Source organism: Alligator mississippiensis, chromosome 12, assembly GCF_030867095.1.
Source record: "Alligator mississippiensis isolate rAllMis1 chromosome 12, rAllMis1, whole genome shotgun sequence".
NCBI lineage: Eukaryota > Metazoa > Chordata > Crocodylia > Alligatoridae > Alligator > Alligator mississippiensis.
The window spans coordinates 64561287-64581156 of record NC_081835.1 but is presented as its reverse complement, the minus strand read 5'-3'; the positions used below and the strand labels follow the sequence as shown (position 1 = coordinate 64581156).

General features: G+C 47.6%; 1 protein-coding gene across 10 annotated transcripts in view; it reads right to left on the bottom strand.

Moving 5' to 3' along the window:
* Window positions 1-19870, bottom strand: part of DAB2IP (DAB2 interacting protein) — a 318020-nt gene that overhangs the window by 174486 nt on the left and 123664 nt on the right. Inside the window, exon 1 of one of the 10 annotated variants that reach the window (XM_019475587.2) lies at window positions 2623-2897. The exons of the other annotated variants lie outside the window; for them this stretch is intronic. The gene's annotated coding sequence lies outside the window, so the exon portion shown is untranslated. Of the gene's footprint in view, window positions 1-2622; window positions 2898-19870 lie in introns of those variants that run through there. 10 annotated transcript variants of the gene reach the window in all.

Below are 19870 nucleotides of genomic sequence, written 5' to 3'. Positions count from 1 at the left end.
GGCCCCCGAGGCCTGCACGACACAGCCCTGTGCTGTCCCCAGGGCCGAGCCTGGGGCTCAGGGGGACAACACCTGCATGCAACCATCACAACACTCATGGCTTATAGCACAATGGCTCGTCGGGTCAAAACACGCAGTCATCTCCTTTTCTCTTTCTCTGAATCTGCTTAACTTTCTAACCATGCAGGTCAGCAGAAAGGGAGAGGTGTAGAGATGAGCCAAAGACCCTGTCTCAGCCTCGAAGTCAATTTGGATCCAGAGCAGCTTGCTCAGGGGTCTCCAGAGTTGTCAACACAAGGCTGTACCCCAAAAGCTCACCCGGCTTTCAATCCAGGACCGGAAAATAGCCCGCGTTTGGCCTGCTGTGCAGAGGCTGCGAGGAGGGGCTGCCTCTCCTCGCTATTTCCTTGTCTGCTACCTGCCCTTTGGGAAACGACCCGGGGCTTTGGGATGAGCCAGGATCTCGGGCTGGGAGCCTGGCCTGCGGAAGGAAGCAGCTCTGTTATGGCTCCCTATGAGACGAAATTAAGTCTTACAGCACAAGACCGAGGAAGACTCCCGGGTCGGGCTTGTGGTTTTGTCTCCGACTCACGGTGCGGCCCCGGGCACCTTGTTGCTCTGCTGCTCGGGCTCCCCGCCTATAAAATAGGTGCAAGACTCGCCTCTCTCACAGGCGAGCAGCAAGACCACGTTAATTAATGTCTGCACATCTTTCTTCAATCCCCAGATGAAAGATTCGGTGGAAGGGCAAAGCATTATTGCAGCAGCTAACCACAGAGCGACCTTTCCAGAAGCACTTGGTGCTATCAAATGCCACCCTTTTCTCAAGAGCGGGGGAATTTCCATGTACATTGGATACCATCCTTCAGCTGGTCGAAATGGTTGGATTAGACCTTCACTCGTCCATTTACTGGCTCTAGATCAGAGCCGATTGGGGGACTTAGACGCACAGTATCTCAGGGCACTATTCGCTCCCCAAAGTTCTCGGCATGTTATTAACTTAAAACCTCCAAATCTCTCCTTTATGACACGGATGGTCTGAAAAATCACTGAAGTAACAGTCTATTAAGGGAGGATTATAGGTGCAGGCAAACTGGATCTGAAAAATGATTCCTTGGGCGTAACAAGGAAAGCCACATCATCAAACAGCAGAGATGCAAGAGGGCAGAGACGGGTACCAGCAAAAAGCGATGGCTTCCTGGCTCACTGATGTTTCCACTGGCCTTTGCTGCTTTCTCCCTAGCGAAGGGGCCAGGCGGAGTAGAAATGAGCAGCACAAGGGCTTTGTCCACTTGCTCCTGGGCAGTTAGATCAGATCAGGCAGGCAGGGATGCCGTGTCTCAAGACAACCCTGGCAAAGTGCTGAGCAATGAAAATTAAGCTGCTCGGGTCACAGTTAGCTTTACTCCTACTGCACATGATGAAAAATCATTACCCTTTAGCTGTTTATCTTGACCCCCCTCCTTCTCACCCATTTCATCTCTCACAGACCTGGACTATAAGCTGGCTGGGACGGAGCCTGAATATTGACTGAGGTCTCTGCTGCCACAGTAATGATGAAGGAGCAGCAGCACCATTCGCGGGTAAGGTAAAAGCAGATAAGACCCACTTCTGATTCCCCAAGAGCTGCACAAAGCTGCAACGTGCTTGGCTTTGCAACGGTGTTAAGGAAGATTCTCAGTCAAGATGAAAACGAACTTCCCCCAACTTCGTACAAACAGGAAACCTTTCCTGCAGTTTGTCAAATCTAGACACGATCTACAGTTGGGTTTACAGTGCCCTTCAGTGTCCATCAAACTTCAGCAATGGAGATTGAAAAGCTTACTGACGTGCCAACTTTACTAGCACTTGTATAAGGAAATAAGTAATAATATTTATAACTTTACAGATGTTAAAGTTTTTACAGGTTCGCAAAGTAAGGCCGGTAAAATAAAGACTTCTTTATCTAATTATTATCTAATTCACCCCCCAGTGATTGAATGAGCAGATTAACAATCAGTAATCCTCACCACAGCTTTTCTATCCCCATTTTTCAGGTGGGGAAGTAATTACGTAGCAGTTAAGCAACATCGCCGAGGCTTGCAGAGTGTCAGAAGCGGAGCAGAGTCGGGAACTGCTGGCTCCCAGCCTGCTGCTCAGCCTACTCAACAACACTGTTTTCTTGTACAGAAATCAAACCATGCCAGTACTACCACGGCACAGGTCACAGAGCTATTTTTATTGTTCCCTTTCCCCTTGACAAGTCCTATTTTGCAGTAGCCTCATCTGCACCTGTGATTCAAAGCTTGTCTAAGTGGAAGTCAGCAAGATGACTCCCGCGGTTAGGAATTAAATGCACAGACTCTTATTTGCACCCATGAGGCTGTCAGTTTGCTTCTCTGAAATCTCCATATAATTCATGTTAAACGAGGGGCCAAGAACCAGCCAGTGGAAGAGGCAGACAGCAGAGACAAAGGAAAAGTTTCAACATGAACCAGCTGGAATGAGCAAGTAACAAGCAGATACTTTCAGACAAGTGCTCCCTGAATAGGAAAAACTTTGAACGTCCAACGAGGAAAGCGGACACAAGGTCCAAATGCATGCCTGCAAAGCCAACAAGAAGCAGCGTCACCCTTCACTCACCAAAAGGCAGCCATGCTGGTCTGCAAACCGCATGCCATGACACTCCGACCAGGGCAGGAATAAGAAAAGATGCAGAGATGATGACTTCATCCGAGGCAGCGACAAGAGAAGTATGAGAGGAATGCCGGCCAGGCTAGCAGAGGTGGAGAGGCACTGCCGGAGGCCAGGAGCCTCGTGTTGATGTGTTTTAAGGAGCAGAAACTTCAGAGGGTAATAAAACTTCACCAGTTCTCTCCCAAATACCAGAGAGCTGATGAAGTCCATCAGTCATGGAGGCTGATGGGAGAAGGATAATGTATGCAACATTCCCCAAAGGGTTAAGCACCGCCTTGACCTTCGGGTGCGATCCACCTATGAACGTTTGTTCTCATCACCTGATGCTTCGTTATTTTCTCCCCATTGGTTTAGTGTTTTGACACTCTAGGGCCTGCCTTGGAGATTTAAAGGGGTGGAGTTTCGGTGAAAACAGAGAGAACTGGAATTTCTTGTCTCCTGTGCGAGTGGTTGCAATTACACACAGCTGAATTAATCTTATCTCCTTAATGAACCCACGTGTTGTTATTCTGCTACCTAATTTCTGCACTGTTTAATGACTCTTCACTACAAACACACCCAAAGAGAGGAGGTGGCACTATGTTTGGAGGAAAAATGCATTCATTCCTAGTAGCTCAGACACCATCGGCAAATGCAAAGGGACCCCTGGAAAAGGGGTGTCTGTAGCAGCAGTAGGATTGTGAATAAGAACAAACCTGCTGAAGAGTGCTCCAGAGACACCCTGCAGGGATGGCCAGAGGGTTGTACGTGGTCGCATGACTCCAGGAAGAGGAGGAGGGATCATGGGATAAATGGAAGTTCAAGACATAACTAGGTAATACTGTTAGGCAAGGAAAGCAAAAATAAAATTAGAACTTTTTAAAAGGAACCTGGCATTTTGGGAGTCAAATGAAGACTGAAAAGAGTAAGTATGCGTTGAGTCAACTCTATTTTTGTAGACCCATTAATAATTTAATATGGGATGCAACGCAGAGATGCACAAAATGTCTAAGCCCAAATAGACTGTGATTAAATAAGAGCTGGAGCAGACTTGTGCAATAGCTGTTATCAAAATCTACACCCATATCAAGCACCTTTCCTTAACTGCACGGCCCAGGAAGAGAAATACGGATGTGCAAGTATCGATACGCAACAATCGATGCCTCAAAGATCCATTTGTCTCTTCCACTTGATCCCCTAAAGCAACATTGTAGCCATCGTTTCACAGAAAATTAGCTGTAAGTTGAATCACTATTTGGCAGTAAAATTGACTTTGACATAAAAACAGTTGAGAAGCAAAAGTTTAGGGCAGTTAACAACGCCCTGTGAAAATGAGACTTAGCTCAAGTTGAAGGTAATGAATATCCAGAATGGATATTCCCAGGGATAATGAAAGCCTCTGTTGGAAAGGTCACCGCCACTTTTTATATTAGAATAAAATTATTTCTTCCCCCCTCTTGGAATCTGTAGCTGTAAAAGGCCCTTTTCCAAACCAGAATTGGGTGGTTGCACGCGTTCTGCGGCTCTCCTGTACCGGAGTCCATGTTTCACTCCTACTTCATTTAATTCCCCAAGTGGAGGCTTCAGCTTTAATGTTCTCTTCTTTTCATTGCATTTTCAAACAATTAATGATGCATGTCACAGATGTGTGCCTTTCGCACAGCCCATCAGACAAGAAACAAGAACAACTTAGGGCCATTTCCCAAGACACCCTCATTCTGACTGATTCTCAATATCTTCCATGCTGCTCTCAGACCCAAATGATGCAGCATTAAATCGTTAGTGGCTGGCTGTCTTGTCTAGTGGTTAGTGCTTTGTATCGCCAGACTCAGGTCCTGACCGGATCTCCATCCCTTCGAGAGTCCTCTCGGCAGGGGAGAGCGAGTCCCGACTTACTCCACAACCCCTCCACCTCGAACAGAAACACACCAGAGTCCGGGCCAGTCCTGCCCCAGGCTGAGCGGCGGACAGGCCAGCAATGTGAAGTGAAGGGCCTTCCCAGTGCCGGCCAGGGAGCGGAAAGGAGCAGAAGTCACAGAAATCCTACATCTACTTTGTCTTCTATCACTAAAGGCTGCAAATGAAAAAAAAGAAATTGCCCGGCTATTTCCTGGTCTCGTAAGTCACAGGATCCCTTAGGGGAAAAGAAAAGGCCTTATAAAGCAGCTTGGCCCCTTCCACACAGCATCCTGTGTGCACCAATGGTCCCCATCACCTCGAGATCCGCGGTGAGTGAGGCCGAGAAGAGCTCTGTGTGGTATTCAGTGCTCGTTGTACTGGTATGACGTTGGTATTGCTCGTAAACGGCCCTGAATCCCAGGCATACAGCTTCTAACCATCTCTCTATTCAGCTATCCCTCTCTTCTCTTATATCACCTGCTGAGCTCTTTTCACCTGCACTAAAGGCAGGTGCTTATTGTGATACGTAGATGAGGTTTGTTTGCCTTTTTTCTTCTCCCTTGCTGGGCTTTTGCCTACCCCAATTTGGCACCGTGCCCCTTCCTAACGAGCTCCACGAAGTTTCCAACTTACAAATAGGTATTCGTAGGATTTTTTGCTCGTCCCCAGAAACGGGGCACGAGGCGGGCTGCTCTGATACAACAGTAGTTCAGCTGTCTCACTAGAGGGAGCTAAAGCTTTTTTTTGCTAATGAATCCAACAGCAAAGCAACCGAGAAATCGGGAGCAGAACAAACGTTGCAGAGCATGGATGTGATGGCTGTGGGGGAGATGGCAGCAAACAGATTCTGCAGGTTTTTGCAAGTTCCTTGCCTGTTTATTAAATGAACCCCTGTTTTATCTTTATCTTATACCCCTGTCGGTGCCTTACTGCTGGAAAGTTCACAGGAGCGATGAACTCTCTATGTTCGAGGACAAGCCTCGCCTACGTTCAGATAAATTCTATGAGCGAGGACGACAGACAGGCTTTGTGATACTCTGCCGTAGCCCATTATATCTTCCCAATCACACTGAGGGCTGCCATCGCTACATACAACTCTGCAGGGAAGGGCACGGTGCCACACTCATGCCTGCTGCACAACTAGATCTTCTCACGCTACCTAGGAGAGCCATTAGAGATGTTAATGCCTCACTTCCCGTTGCCTAATGATAGTCTCGTAGGGCCTCATTCTGCTGTCAATGAAGTCAAGAGGAGTTTTGCAGCTGTTTTAAGACAAGGATCAGACACGTTTGTCAGCTAAGACTACTCCATGGGGGCAAGGAGGAGGAAGAAGAAAGAAGGGAAGAGAAACACAGGAGTGACATAACAGAAATGGGAAGCACAGGCACGTCCCAGCAGGAGAGGCAGGGAAACTTCCCCACCGACTTCATTGCAATTGCTGCCACAAGAACCAGATGTGAGCACAAGAGAAAGAACGACCCGGCCCCACCATGACAGCGGAGCCAGGGGGAGAGCGTGTTGGACACACTTCCACCATACGCCATTACAAATGACAAGCAAGTTGTGCTGGCTGAGCTACCTGCCTTACAAATGCTGCATTTATTCTCTACCTTGTGTTTTAAACTGCATTAGGGGACTTTTATTCTTTATTTATCACTTCCCCAAATAAAATATGCATGATATTTATCTTGCTCTGATGCAATACCTAGAGAACAAATTCGCTGTCTGCTAACAGCGTATCATTAAAGGCCTTTTCTCCAGGGGAAAATTGAAATGTAGATCAACCACAGCCTTAAAAAATACATCAGGACATGACGAAATGCTAGCTTGGTCGGGGACCAGAGGAGGGGAACTGTTAAGTGCCCTGGTTGAACTGGAAGGCATGAAAAAGTGAACTGGAACATCAGCTTCCTCCTAGGTGACAATAAAGATGAGCTACGTTGGAGAACAAGAAGTCAGCTCTGGGGAGATTTAAATTAGATTCATCTATCACTCTTAACATGCCCGTGAAGATTCAGAACGGTTACCACGCTGCTTTCTCCCAGCACTCAGCCAACACGGCTGCAGGTTCCCAAATAAACCAAGACAAAGAGAAAACCTTGACACTGGTACTGATCTGCGCTTGCACACAGACATTGGAGTCATCTGCTAGACCGCCTGCAAAATGCCATAGGGGCAGGGCACCCAAACCGGTGAGCGAGATGAATGGAAACCCCTGTCTTCTGCAGCCGCAGTCCCATACGGACTTGAGAAAGGCTGGCAGCATTTGGCAGCGCTCTCTCTTACACACCCGTTGGAAAGTCAGGTCGTTTGGCTGCTTAGCCAGCCTGCCGTTAAACTATCCGAACGTTGCACCACGCAGCTGGAGGATGGCGTGTCAGGCCTGCTCGCCTGCGCGCGCGACTAAATCGCTCTCCGGTGGATACGGCAGAGCTGACTCAGGTCCTCTGAGGCTGCCCATTCATTCGAGCTCTTGGGATTGCAGAAATTGAGCTTGAAATCTCACAGGGACAAACAGTTATTGCTGTATTGTTGGTCCATTTGCTTTCCGTCTTGACTGCAACAAAGGGAATTTCGAGGCGGTTGCAACGTACGCAGATCATGGAGGAACAAGAGGGTCGAGATTCCTAAAGTTTCCAAAACTGGGAAAGGTGCAGAGCTTGGTTCCCGTTTCGGATGGAGGTTAAGGCTGGTCCTCAAGTCGTCTTCTTCCCTCCAGCTCTTATTCATTTATCAAACCAGCCCACCTCCTAACTGGACAGGCTCCTAAGTGCCCAGTGCTCCAATTAGGAGGGGGGTTTTCAAGATGCCGTCTTTAAATTTCATAAAGTCTGTCTTTGTAATGGGTTCTCCCTGCTAGGGAAAGGCTGCAGAGCTCAAGTTTCATCCTGGAAACTCCAAGGACATCCAAGAGGTTGTGAATCCAGATGAAAATCACACTCTCCAGCTCCCTTTGATGAATTTGGGGTCTTTTTTTTTGAGATTCTCTTACAGCAGCCAGCTCAGAGGCACACTACACGTGGGCTCAGAGGAGTGCGTCTGTTTGCCAGGTACAAAGCAGACACGAACCTTTGCACAGTAATTATCAGTCTATTTTTCACTGTAATGTGCAGCTGCTGCTGACATAGGTCGGCACGTAGGCAAAATGTAAAATAAATAAATAAATAAATAAATCCCGCATTTGTGAACGTGATTCATCAGGGATTTGACTTTCTACAGCAAAGAAACAGATGTTCTATTGACGGCACTTCATTAGAGAAATAAATGGGGTCGCATACATATCTCTATTCACATCCATCTGCATAATATGAAGGCCAAATATGATGATTTTTAAAGTAGAGCAGTACGTGCAATTTTAATAGTAGGATTCAAGCTTCTCAATGCCCAGAACTGATCAGGCCAAGGAAAATGATTTTAACTTTTGAAGAAACTGTAATGCAGTCCTAGAAAACGGCTGGCTGGGATGTAATAAATGGTCACTCAGGGCGGCTATCATCATCAAAATGAACCAAATAAAATAAAGAACTTCACAGAGCTGGGTGCTTGTATTCGTTGACAAATGCTGGAGGAAACTTAAAAAAAAGTTGTGGAAGTGGAAGACAGTAAAGACAAAATTAAAAATTAGGAGCAACAACAAAGAGTTTGGAAAGTATCTTTGAACAACTGTGCCAGAGTAACTACAAAAAACCCAAAATAATGTGTCTTTTTTTCCCCAGTCGGTTTCTCTTTGGCACTAAACAGCACTTTGTGCAGAACTAGCTCTACTGTTTCCCTCTCCCAATTTCTTCCTTGATGATGAGACTCCTCTACACAGGAAAGGATCAGAAACCACCTCCCTCCTTTTTATTTATTTATCTATTTATCAAGTACTAAAGCAAGCCGAGAGATACTGCTTATCAGATGCTGTGCCAGAGACGGGCATTTTTTTTAAATGATGTACATTTGTAAATGTACAGACACACAGTACACATAAACACGGAGACGGCGTGTGCATGTCATGCTAGTTACATGTGTGCAGTGCTCCTGTGCACTCAGCTGTCTCCTCACACCCTCGAGGTGGCCACACGTTTAAGTTCTGTGGGTCCCCAATTCCATCTGCTCTTGCACCCATTTACGATGGCCCATCTGCCATTGCACCCATTTATGAGTGCCATTGCACAGGGGAACCACCACATGGTGCCTTAGCGTGCAACTCCAACACGTCAAAGAGCAGCATCAGGTCCATTACATGCCCTAGAATAAAAGGTGCCATCCAAATCCAAGCTACAATTCTATCTTTAAAAGGCAGGGACTGGGTCTGTCCCATGTAGGTGGCAGGCTGTGCATTTTCCCACAGCAATAGAGGCTCTGCTCAACCTCTCTTGCACTCCAGCCATGCCTTCTCCCTCCCCAACATTGCCCCTGAGCTACACAGGGTAACGTCACTACCTCTCCCAGCTTCCTCAAGCAGCGAGACCGCCGCATCAAGGGAATACCCGACTAGCTAGCACGAGCTAGAACAACGCCTTATACCCTGTGCGGAGATGGAGGAATCCTGTCTCAAGCGCATAACAGCACTGCACCTGTAAGTGTGAGCGTCTGCTGCTGTCTTGCTAGAGACCCAAGTGGACTCCTGCCCCCTGACTTCAAGCAGCTTAATAAACTGTGCATCTTTCTTCCTGGCTGATAAGCTCTGGACCAAAGAGAATCAGAGAAGGGAAAAATACCAATGAAAACCACCCTGTTCAGCAGGCAGGTACTAAGATGCTCTGCTCCCTATGGTCCTCCTCCTGACACGTTGGCCACTCTAGACTTAACAAGCCACGGGGCATTTTAACAGGGCTCACTGAGGAACGCAAGTAAGGGGGCACAGCAAAGTCCAAGGCCTCCCACTGTACCCACCCTGCACCCTACCTGTGGTCGCTTCCCTATGATGCCAACCCCTTCCCGGCTGCATGTACTTGCTCTCGATTTATTTAATAACAACTTGAATTACATGGTTTAAACAACTATAATTGGCAGGGAATTTGCAAATGAAACACTGGGGCTTTGAAAGTCCATTTTCCTTGTACTTGCCCTGGAAAAACATAACTACGTACAAATAATTATAATCAACAATGAAGGACAGGGCATAAATATGTATCAGAAGACAGCGTGAAACGTAGAAAGTGCCTCACGAAGTGTCACCGCAGTGCATCTCACATGTCATGCGGAAAAATGAACAACATTATAATTACAAGCAATTCAGTCCCGGCATTGGATGTATTTTCATAGACTTTAAAGGCAGAAGAGACCATGGGATCATCCAGACTCACCACCTGTATATCATTGGTCCTTAAATTGCCACCCATTAGCCCTGCACAGAGCCCAATAAGTTAGGGTTGAGAAAGCTCTGGCTTTGGAAAAAACCCACCTGCTGCAAAAAGTAGTGCCACCCACGGGAAGCCAGGCCTAACACCTGGATCTCTTGCTCCTGAAAACACACTTTTGGTTGAGCGAGTAGTAAAAGGAGGCCTATTTTCTGTCCTGTGAGCCAAGCACTAATGAGGAACATCCCTCGCTCATACACACAAAGACAAGAGCGCGTCACCTCCCGAGAGACTCAGCAGAATCTCTCCGCTTGACAAGACCGTTGGTCGGCCAGCTGAAAGATGTAAGAGGCAGAAAAAACTTCTTGTGCTTCTCTCTCCATCAGGCAGCAAAACTGCAAACGTACATGAAGGTTTCAGTTATGAGCAGACTCGCACTGCAAGCAAGACGGATCTTTTTCTCCATCAAACCTCCCTAATGGCAATGAAAGAGAGGGGAGAGAGCAGGCGAGCGCCGGCGTTGCTACAGATAACGACACGTACCAAGAATAGACATACCGCACACCATTCGAAACTTTAAGCCCTCCTCACCCCCAGGAACCAGCACGTGTCCGCGTGCCCCAGGGTACCTTTGTGATCATCAGTGCACTACACTACAGTCCCCAGAGTTTGTAGTGACATCCACAGTTCACCTGCAAACAGAAATGTCTGATAGATTATCGCTAAGGCTGAAATGGAAGACACTCGTTAGGATGGTTGTGAACAGACTTCCCACGGTCTGTCCATCCCGGTTTGGAGGCAGACGTGCGTGTCATCTATTCCAACATCGCCACCCTGCGTTTTTCCAAACTTCATTTGGGGATTGTTGTTTTAGTCACTGCTGACATGCAGCCAGCTCTGGGGAGAACATGGCCAGTGCTGGACAACCTGCACAAACACTACAAAACAGGGCAGGAAGTGAAGGATACTTAATCCCCTTTGGAGAGATTAACGCACCATATCTCACTCTTAGAGACTCTCAGCATTCGCTCTACATTCAGCTGGATGGCGATGGAGACCCAAATTATTTAAACAGAAAGAACTGCGCATTCTCATTTTAAAGCACAATAGCCAGATCAAGAGTCTCTCCCACTTAATGGCATAAAGGTAATAACTGTTAACCTTCAATTACTAAAGATGCAAAGGGAAAAAATCTTTCATTTAAAAACTGCTCATTCAGTTGCCATGGACACTGCTTAATAATGAAGGATGACTGTTGCCTCGTTACTATAGCAACCCAGAGGCTTAAGGAGCATCCTGTAATTTCACTCCAGACACCAAATTTTACAGCAGGCCACCTATCGCCACGTTCAAATACTTCAGAACAAGTCCAGGCTTGATCTCTGACACTATGAGATACGCACCGATGCAGAAATGCTGTCATAAATGCAAAGCGCGAGGACGCGATGCAGACAGGAAACCCGCACGTCACGCAGATCGGCTTCTCGCAAAGAAACGTAAAGCACTTTAAAAATAAAACGCCGCTGAAAAGGAACCTGCCCTACTCATCAGGCTAAACTTTGATTTTCCTTTTTGTGCTCTCGTTAATGCCGGCAAAGTCTAGGCAATTCCTTGCAAGAACAAAAAATGCTTCCGTGCCCGTGCAAAAATAGTTCTGCAACAGCAGCGCCTGTTGCCAATACTCACAAGCAAATATCAGGTATCGGGGCACCCTCAGCAGCCCGGCACTCAGCAGCAACCCCGCAAGAGAGATGCGCACGTACAAACAACAGGGGAAGTGACTATCAGGACAGGATTGCAGGTTCAAGCTTCCCACGGATCAATCTAAACTCAGGAACATAGCATTACCTTTAAGGGCTATTTAAAATCATACCGGGCAAACCTCATTCCCTAACTGTAGCATCCTGCACGGCATACGAGCACACTAATTTTCCTGCAGGCTGCTTATCTTAAGCTTTGATGAGCATGAGTAAATATGTACCCAACCACCACCCCAAAATGAGGAAACTGGGCTAGGCACTGGCCCGACACAGCCATGCTCCTTCTTCTGAGTCACTTGGAAAAGACTGAAGCAGGCTGCTAGCAAGTGTCTGCAACATGGTGCCCGGGGGTGCCGCTACCTGGCACAGGATATCTACTGCGTAGACACCCTTTACCTGCGTGCCCAGCGTTTATGCTGCATAGGGGCAATGAAATGAGCAGGCAAGCCTTTCCAAAATGTCTAGACAGGGGCGCCTCTGCCTTGTGCAGGGGGCTGGACTAGATGGGATCACCTGAGATGCCTTCCAGCCCTCCTTCTCTAAGATCCTAGCTTTATGGAAATCTACGTTTAAACTTTCCCCTGCAGGGGGGGGGAACCAAGCAGGCAACCCTGACATAACACCCGAGATCCAGAAAACTCAAATGACTCTGGACAAAAAGGGAAACTGCCCAGTCTAGCTTCACGGTCTCCAAGACAAGAGTAAATGAAAGGATTATTAAATGCCTTCAGTGCAATAACCAGAGAGATTAGTGGTGTGCAGACAGACTTTCAAGGGAAATCCAGATTTAAAGACAGTGGAGCTTTAAAAGACAGCTCTGTGTGCAAGCTGTTTTGCCTGCCAGTGCTGGGAGAAGACACATTTGCTTTAATATATAAAGAGCTGCTGACACCTCTGTATTACATCCGTTTAGGAACGATTCTCCTTTGAACCCAGGCTCTCCATATTTCTTCCCTCCCCTTTCCCCCCCTCTTTTATTACCAAGGGCTTTTAGATAAAAACAGGTTCTGCGTTTCCCTGGAGCAACTCATCTACTGCCATTCATTCCCTGCCTGAAGTTATCAGCCTGTCTAAGCAAAATTGTCAGGGAGAAGTGACTGAAGTTACAACCAGAGGGAAAGAACGCCGGGTAGAGAAATAAGCAAGAAGGGGGGGGATAAAAGGACAAAAACCATTCTCAAAATTGCCAGAGAGACTACAGAAAAGTGGAGACTGTTTTAAAACATCTGCAGCTCAGCACACATCCCGAATTATTGTGCGCTCCTCGAGTCAGGGCACTGAGATGTGGCATTGAGGTACGTAACGATCAGCTTTACTAGTGTTTAAGACTTGACATTGTCCTGACTACATACCCGCCTTCCTGCCCAACTTGCATGGGGACCTGCCTTTGCAACCACTTCTTGAATTGATGCTAAGTGTGTCAGGGACTCGCATCATTTTCTCAGGAACTGCACGATATTTTACGCTTTTCTCAAAACCTCCGCTCCTAGAATGATATCGCAGGCAATTCTCGTAGGAAACTGCACAATTCCCGGTGTGTAAATAGGCAACGTGGCCTAGCTGCTAGAGAAGGAGACCCTAAATCCAGACCCTTGGGTGGTTCTCCCCACTCGCGGCAGGGAGCACGGTCTCCAGACCTCTACCGGCTTGCCCTGCCAGTGCCCACCTGTGGGTCTTTATGTACAGCGACCTGTAAAATGACAGCCCCGATCTACCTGAGCCAAGACCTCATGAATGCACATCTGTAGATGTTTAGAGGCCTTGGCAGGCAAGGTGCTATAGAAGGGCAAAGGGTTGTTGTAAGGAGGGTACTGGGTTGGGTCCTGTTGGGAGGTCTTGCCAGCACTATTATGGACAAGTAAGCCACACTGAGGATGTCAGGACAAGACTCCCCCTCTCCCCCATTCCCCCTGGATCCCAGATTCTTCCACCAATTCTGCTTCCTTCCTACCCGGACCTGTAACCCTGCTTCTCAGCCTCCACGCGCCTTCGGACACAGCAGCCAACACCGGGTCAGGCCAGCTGTGCGGCCCTACATAGTGCCTCCCGTATGCTAACTCATTCCCCGGCGTGCTCCCGTCTTCTTTTCTCTTTCCGTCTTCTCCCCCAGCCCCCATCCCTTCTTATCATCTCTCCATCCAAGTTCCCTACCCAGGAAGTCTCAAATCACCAGCTCCACAGCTCTCCCTTTTTAATTTAACATGAGTGTCAACACATCAGGAGCAAAGGGCAGACAAGGAGGAATAAATGAAGCCCAACAGTGAGATCTTGTCACTGAAAGGGAAGGGAAAAAGGGAAACAAAGAGAACGGAGGTGTTAACTCAGCCTGTCAAAAGCGAAGAAAACGACTGACCCAAAAATGAAAATTTCAAACAAACGGACGAACCCCGCTCCCCCGGCCTGTCAACCTCGCACAGTTTTATGTGGAGCACGGCTTTCTGCTCTGGACACTAGTGGCATTGCAGCTCGGGCCTGCGTGGCTGGGAGTTGGGGCATGGGGACCCCTGCTCAGGGGGTGATGGGAGGAGGTGCATTTGGACACTGCCGATCCTAACGTCCTACCCACGGTTTTCAAGTAAGAGGGTACCATGCATCCACCAGAGAGGCCATGGCCCCGCTGGGGCTCACTCCTGGGGTCCACAATAAGTCCTGCCTTTGAGTATGCAAACCACCATGTGAAAGGATCAGCTCTGGACTCCCGACCCAACAGGAATCTGCATTGGTACCAAAGAATACACACGCCGATTGACAGATTTCTGCAGCCAGGATTGCTGCTAATCAGGACGATATGCATCACCAGGGGAAACCCAGAGACTGGAAGAGCAGCGGGTACCATCGATCCAGACAGAGCAATGCAAGGGAGGCTTGTGCACTAGTCCCCCCCGCGCCCCGCAGCCAGCCCCGGCCACCCTCGGAGCGGAGATGCACTCAACTCCTTCTGAGGCTGCGTTTCCCAAAAGGACTACTGAGATTTTTACATGGCTTTCATGCTAAAACAATTTGTGGATAAAAAAATCCACTGCCATGTGCTGCTCCCTAAGTTATTAAATCAAGTGCTGATTTTTATTAGACAATTAAGTATTGAACAAATAGTGCAACTCTCAGCTGGAACACAATGTCTAAAAATAACAGGGCTGCCAGTGGATATTCCCTGCAAACGGAAGAGCTTGAAACATTTCACAAATCTTTTCTATGGGCAGCTGTCAACTACACCGCTAACAAGCTCAAATGAAACGCCACGAGAGAAAGGGCCCAGCTAGAAAATGCCAGAGACAGGCTTGGAAAAACAAAGCAAAGATCATTCACACTAATTATCAAAATGTGCTGAGCCGGACGTTTTCCTTTTCCTGATATTTAAGGACATCACCCTGGGAAAAAGAAATGTCGCTAATACTAAAAGCCATAAAGCTGGACTTCCCTCCCCCGCAGGCAAAAAGACTTGCTGTTTTGGAAAGGTTACCAAAGGCTATTTTTTGGGGGTGGAGGATTTAGACCCTTGCTGAAGGAAAGCTTAAGTAGGCAAAGAGAGGAGGATAAAGGTCTTCTGCTACCTGGTTAATCATGGCTAATGGACGGCCCTGCCCCTCTCCCACTGACTTGCTGCTGGGGACGGTGACCCGACCAGCTCGAAATCAAGGAAAAACTGCAAGTCTGGACCTGGGTTGCCAGTATTTGGTGGTCTCACAGGCTCAGAAAGGTGGCCCGTTAGTGTAGTCCTTTTTGGATTTCCAGCACCCAGCCGCTGGCCCGCTTCACCTCGATGCAGACTGGTCTATGGGGAGTAATTCCCTCACTTGCTCCATGAGGCTTTTGGTTGAGGTCAGCACAGACCACCTTACACTGGGTCCGGCCCCAAAGGGAGGCAGGTAGCAGCCCCTCACTTCAGCACTTCTTAAGATGAAGTTGCAGATCTGTGCAAGACGTAAGCCAGAAGCACCCGACTCTGCCCAACCGAGGGCCAACAACCAAACTGCAGAACTACACCGTGCTCACCGTTGCTTTGGAGGATAAAACATAACCTCGGCAGAAGGCTGGCAAGTTGTGTCTTGTCACAGTCAGCTCTCTCCAGCCCTGGCTTCCTTGGCACATGCTGCACTACTTCTTTAAAAGTGAGTCACTGGTAGAGGAAGATGTGCTGGAAAGGAGATATCACTCCTTGTCTTGTCAAATTTAGTAGGATATGAGTCAGAGAACAACGGTGAAGCAGGAAATACCCACGTCAAGCGTTTTGTTTCTACCTCTTGCCTACCTAGCCAAATAAACCATCTGCAGAGGCACCTTTCAGTTTGCAAGGGTCACACAAGGTATTGCCGCAGAAAGAGTTTCTTTGAATAACAGGGTATTCTTGAGTCACGCAGAGCACCCGGAAGGATGCCTCTAAGGAGCTTCTGATGAACGATTTGGGACTCAGTCCAAAAAGCAAGGATGACAAAGACCAGAGATAGAAGTGCGTGGGGAGAGATGTGCATTACAGCAGGAGTCATGCGGTTAAGCATTATAGGCAGGTATACAATTAAAGTTCAAATAGTAGTTTTGTACTGACAAGGATAACAACGGGCATGTTATTATGAGCTTGCAGAAGGACCGAGCTCTCGGCAGACATGTTAATGCAGGAGCATGGGAAAGAGCAAGGAGGGCACTTGAGTGCAAGGGCTGATCTGAAAGAAAATGTAGAGACTGTGGGTCACATCCTTTGCTCCTGGGATCTCAAAGCTCTCTGCAACTCTCCAGTGAAACCTGGTTTCATTGGAAAACACAAATTTGATAGAACCATGTCTTCTTGCTGGAACATTCATACCGGTTTCAACACAGATGGGATTTCCGGTCCAAACAAGAGGCAGTCCTGCTCATCCCTACCAGTCAACGGTGGGTCCACTCATGTGGGATGTGGGAGACCAGAGCCTTGAACTTCAGGTCACAACAGCCCAAAGAAGTGCCCAGTAGGTAGGTGATGGCTGCTCTGGGGTGGGTCTTGATTTCAGGACCTATTCTCATAGAGGCTGTGAACTGTAGTCATGTCCGTGAGGTTACGCTGGTGCTTATTTGAATGCCTGTGCCGACAAAAAGTGGAGGGGCTGGTCTTCGCTTCCAAGATCTCACCGTCTGGTGTGATCGAACGCTGGGCTTTGCGGATGATCAGACACTCTTCTCTTCCCAGCAGCCGTCAAAGGAAAAAGGGAGGAGGGGGAGAAGCCTGTTTGATACGAGGCCTTTTTGTGGTACAGCCTGAAAAGCGTTTGTGATAAACAGGCATCAGCGCGAGACATTTAAGCCTGAGGAGCTGACATAAGTGCAGCCTCAGGATCACCAGATTTCAGGATCAGGAACTCAAACTGTTCGGAAATTCTCAGGGCCCCGGCGCCAACTGGTTTCTTGCAGAGATTAACAGCAGGGGGAAAAAAATCCCAGTACAGACCGGCAGATTCACGGGAAGAACCTGCTGCCATCTAGCTTTTTCACACCAGTCAGCAGCTCATAATTGCCGAAGTCTTTGGGAATGACACACAAGAGGGGTGTCGGGGGACCATCCTGTCTGGGAGTTTCAGCAATGCCAGCTCACTGCAAAACTTTGGTTCCCGTGGTGGAAGCTGGACTATAAAGTTGGCCTGTTTTAGAAAGCAGGATGCTACAGCTCTGCCACATGGTGCCTGAGCAATGAGGGAGCAGTTTGCAAGGAGGTGTGCAGGTCAGTGGATGAGGATGATAGAGAACTAGATGCACGTTTCATAGACTTCATAGACATGAGGGCTGGAAGGGACCCGTGAGATCATCGGGTCCAGCCCCCTGCCCCAGGGGCAGGAAGTCAGCTGGGGGCAGATCACCCCAGCAAGTATTTGCTTTCCATACTTTCCATGAAGTATAGAAAGCATCTTAAGAGAGGGGATCTGCTAACAGGGACTGCTGAAGGGCTAGCAATCCATGGGGAGATGCCCTCAGGTAATCAAGTCAGGGGCATCTTCTTGGAGGAACGGGATGAAAGCAAGCAAGAGGAAACCTTTACGTGTTTCCCGCACAACAGACTGCAACGACACCAGGTGCACACTGTTAGACTGCTGTTCTCCCCTGAGCCAGAAAGAAGAAGCATTTCTGTTTCTATTTTAAGGCCCTGCCTGTCTCAGGACATTTAACAATGATCCTCTCAGCCCATCTTCCAGTCTAAGCAGGTCCATCCCTCCTATATGTTACCTCTGCTATCAGGAAGCAGACAGGAAAGACAAGAAGGCAAGAATCAGAGAGGTCAGAGACAGAGACTAGGAGAAAGGACATCTGGGGTCTAGTTCAAAATCAAGGGTTTAGTCACTAGGTGCTTTTGGCAAATCACTTCATTTCTTCGTGCCTCGGTCTCTTACTGCTTTAGTGGACTCACCTATATTCCTGTCTCAGCTGTCCCGCTGTCAAACAGGCAGTACCGACCAATGGGCAGAGAACAGGACGAGCACTCGGGAGACGTGGACCTGAATAGCAGCTCTGGCACTGGGCTGCCAGGTGGTTCCAAGTCATCCCAGCACCTGCCAATGCCTCAGTTTCCCCATTTATAAAATGGGCATAATGAGACTGACTTCTTCTGTGAGGCACTTTGAGACCCAGTGAGTAAGAGCTCTACAGAATAGCCAGGACTATAATGATTATGATTAACACTGTGCAAATAACTTTTGGCATGCTGGCAGCCGTGGGGGAAAGTCTGAAAAAACACTGACCGAATTTTTTATATTTATTTTAGCAAGCTAAAAAGTTGAGGAAAAATCCTGTTTGAATTGAGCAAACTGCTCGTCGATTCAAAACACGATGCTGCTTGCACTCCCAGCACTATTTAAATAATGCAGCTTATTTTTTAAATAAAATCGAGGGGAATTTCAAAAAGCCTTCTTTGAACAGGAGAATCAAAACGTTTCGTTTTTAAAACACTGAAACAAAAGGGTCCAGCTCTTTCAGATTTCTTTTCCTTCCTCCCCAACACAAGCAAGCTGGCAAAGCCGAACCAAATTCAAATGTTTTTGCTTTCCCTGAACGTACATTTTTTTCTTGAAAATTTTTCAGCCAAAAATGTTGCTGATCTCTAATTATTAGATATGCACAGCAGCGTGGGAGGCTGAAATAACAAACATTTACAAAGTGCTTTCACATCTTTGCAGGCACATTTCTATATATTATGGATGCCTTCCAAGGGCTGCTGATTGAAATGGATACTCAATTCATCATTCCTGTGTTACACCAACATCACTCTATTCATTAGGCCTCTTAAAATTCAGAAGTTGGCCCTCATTATACTAGAACAGTGATCCTCCAGGCTCTGCCCTTACCTTCCATAATGGATGATTTTGGGAAACCCGTTGCGTGTCATGCTATCAGCTGCTTTCCACAGTTTTCCTCACCATAACCACAAACTTTGTCACTGTGATGCATGCTCTGAATGGTTTAATACCAGTCAGATATGGTGTCAGCACCAGAGAAGCAGAGGGTATATTTATACTGTGTAAAAGCCTCGCGATGACAACCTCTAACGAGAATAGTGCAATATCTCGGTAACTAATTAACCAAGACACATGGCAATCTGCGCTACCATGATAAAAGCCAACGTACTGCTAAAGCTGCACAGTTTTTATTGCAGCTTCTGCTATTTTACCACTGGTATTTCACAAGTCAAAGTGTGAAATGATGCGTCCAAAAATGTGCGTGCAATTCCACGCTTAATGTGTACGTGCATTTACCGCGAGAAGAGGGTGGTTTCCATGCGCACCGCCCTGTGATGGCATGCAAATATTGTCAGCCGATGTACAAATCAGACACGTTATCATGCTGCATGTTTGCAAGTCGAGCTGCGTGTGCCTAGCGGGGAGCCTTGACCCGTTCATGTTTACTTTTCTTACTTAACACGACTTACGGTTTTGTATAACCTCCTGCCAGAGAACGGTCTCACAGCCAGAGGTGCTCCTCACACGGGCTTCACGCACCTCCGTAACCTCGCTCAGCTCAGACTACCCCGGGGCCTTCCTTTGTTATATTCCTGGGAAAAGTCTTGCCTCTGAACTTCCAGGCTGAGCAGAGGCTGCTGCAAGCCAGATTTCCTCAGAGACACTTAGAGTCCACAATGGGCACCATCTGCAAGGGTCATGAATGGCAATGAAGCCATAATTGTGCTCAGGCAAGTTATAACTTAACTTCTACTGAGAAATAAATGGGAGATAGCAACCGTGTTAAAAGAGGGCAGAACTCTCAGTCCCCAACGCTACTCGTTATCTTAGGTGGAAGCAGAAACTTCGTTAGAGA